Source organism: Protomyctophum parallelum (genome assembly GCF_964188405.1).
Source record: "Protomyctophum parallelum genome assembly, chromosome: 23".
In the NCBI taxonomy this organism is placed as follows: Eukaryota; Metazoa; Chordata; class Actinopteri; order Myctophiformes; family Myctophidae; genus Protomyctophum; species Protomyctophum parallelum.
The window spans coordinates 6,112,168-6,115,319 of NC_139715.1; positions in this window are offsets into that span (position 1 = coordinate 6,112,168).

Sequence of the window (3,152 nt, forward strand, 5' to 3'; positions counted from 1 at the left end):
AGCACGGGGCCAATTGTCTCATAATCCACCATTGCCGATGTTGGAGTGCACGCGGCCAGACAAAGCGTCAGCCAACCCGCTTCGAATGTTATCGACCGATAATCACCGGTAGGTTATACAGTACTTATCACTACATCATACAATCGAGCCAGCAGGCACGCCTGGAGCCGACCACATGTATTCTCGGCTGCGATTAGTAAACACGGAAGTGAAAACATCGTGAAACTGACTTACATGGTGTGTTAAGACTGATATGAGGTTAGGGGACTTACGAGCCGGTTAAGAGTTAGGTTTAGAGTTAGGGTTAGATTTAGGGTTAGTAATAGTCGGAGAACCTGACCAACGCCACGTCGGAACGCCTCCGCATTTCCAAATCAAAGCCAGGCGGCTCCAGTCAAGCCTGCTGGCTCCATTGCATTCGACTGCTATAAGTAACCACTGGTGCTTATATTATCATTTGTTTTTCATATGAATCCGCCAACGGAGGTTGCTACTGTAGTTACCTATCATCATCGGCGATCACTCACGAGACGGGTACGATTGTCCTCCTGTTGGTGCATGGGTCTGGTCATCTGTGGGTCTTCATGTGGCTGTAGAGGCCGATCCTTGATCCAGAGTCTCTATTGCAATGTGGGGCATAATGTAATTATGTTTAGTCACAAGACAACAGGTAGTGTACTCTACAGCAGTGAGTGGTTCTTTTTGTTTTATATATTTTTTTTTATCCCACGATTTTGTAACCCATTTTTCATCCCTGTGTCAATCATCTAATGTGATCCTGGGCTCTACACACCCTCCACCAACCTATAGTCCCCATATATGGGGGACAAGGGGAGAGCAACGGACTTGAACTCATGCTTCCTTCATGCCCGAGTGTCCAAGTTGCTCCTTTACACCTGACAGGGGGGAGTTTCCCTGGTTGGACGTAGCGCGTATGAAGGAACACGTTATTCCAACCAGTTCCTTTCCCCTCCATCAGGCGCCCCGCCTGGCCAGGGGGAGGCAGTTTAGAGACCAGGATTACTGCATGTTTTTTGTGAGGGTACCTACCCTAGGGGACACGGGGAGAACATGCAAACTCCTCACAGAAAGGCCATTTCGCCAAACCCCGCCTTCAGGTGCACTATTACTGTTATTATCTGAATGCTCTGTTCCTGTACAGTACAGCAAATTACTGTGTACTGTATAAAGAAGACGGAAGCTATTACCTAGGCCTGTCACAATTATTACATAGTCGCCAAATCGCAATTATTCGAGATAATAGCAATTCTTTTTGCACCATCGTCATCATAGTCATAAGGTTTCCATATTGAAAACTTTTTTATCATACATTTTGTCATTTTCTAACATTTTCCAAAAATAGCAGATCTGGGGATACTCAAAATGTCACTATTCATTCTCCAAATAATAAACCACTGCAAACTCCACACAGAAAGGCCCTTTCGCCAACCCCGCCTTCGGGTATGGGCACTGATGACGCGGAGGAGGAAACACACCACCAGCGCCCACAGCGTCCCGAGCGGGAATCGAACCCAGGACCTTCTAGCTGTGAGGCGACAGCACTACCAACTGTGCCACCGTGCCCCCTAGTGTGCCCCCAGTGAGTGGTTTTCAGGCCATGATACCAAATTAATCGGTGAACCCCCCCCCCATTCAGCATTCAGTGGTTGCTTTTAATCCGGTTACATGGATGAATATTGTGAAAATAGCAGATTGTTTTCACAATTATTTCACAATTTGACTATTGCTTCTTTCTTTGGTGTCCACGTCTGTTACTGTCAGTCAGACTCAGAGTGTACAAGAGCTATTCTTTTATGGGGGTAGTTGAATATAAGGTGTATATGGTTCAGGTCGAAACAGAGTGACTCCACTGGGTGGCACTGCTTCTTGTTAATTAGTACCATTGATAACACCCTGGCGTGTTCACCGCGAGGGTGACATTTTATGTCATGCGTTGAAAATATTATGAGCAAAAAGAAACCTAGCACAGACAGCTCCTTACCTTTCGTTGTCGGCATCTTCCTTAATTGTATTAAATGTGTCCATAACTTCATTTAAAGTTCAGCTCTTTCACTTACAGTAAACCACATCTGACTGAAGCCCATATGACTGTCTCTTAACAACAATACGCATTTTAGTGTCCACGCTTCCGTGTCTTTTTGTTGTTGGAAACATTTCGACCATTGAAAATGTTCTACCGCTTCTTTTTCCCCCTTTCATTTTGTAACAACAACGATGGGCTGAAAGAAAAGGCGGCACTTTTCATGACGTTGTTGAGAGCGAAAAAATAGCAAATCTACAAGCCCACAGCACGTCGCGGATACACACGCTCTGGGGCTTGTAGGTCTGATATGATGATTTTCGGCTCGCGCTGACGGCTCGAGCGTCAGTGCGTCACGTTTGAAAATGCCCGCCTCAAACGCGACCGTGACATCATCAGATCATGTTGTATAATTGAAATTGTAACGTCTGTTGATGTTGTCTCACAGGACATAATATCACAAGCAGACTCAGTGAGTTCTTATGTCAGCTGTAGTAGTATTTATTTAACTTCCCTCCCAAAAGCTCGGCAATACCTTGACTTCCTTCATGACGTGGACTCAAGACGCAACGCAACAACTCTTAAAGTGACAAGACCCCTGTCTCAGTAACTTCACTCATTACATCATCATCATCTCCCCCTTCAAGACCCCTGTCTCAGTAACTTCACTCATTACATCTCCCCCTCCCAGCTGATTAACTCCCAAATCTTTTCAACAGTTTCTTTACTGTCTGTAACCAACATGAATTCACATCCTAATTTCACTACTTTAAGTCAGTGGCTTCTCAGTATGCAAAATGGAAAATAAACAAGAGAACAAACATCAGGTATTATGAACATTTCACACACATCACCCCCTCTTCACATTCTTTTTTTTTCATGTAGCCTAGTAGGCCTATATTTATTAAAGATATAACTTTAGATAACATTTAATATTTAGCCCACAACATAGGGCAGGCTATAATGTACATATAGGTTTCAAGAGTTATAAAAATATATCTTTTGAAAATATAAAAAAGTACATTTACTTGAGTAGATGTACTTTTTGAGTAGATTAGATCTACCACAGGTAAATAGCTAGGTTGCATTTTTGTGTTCAATATAAAACAGT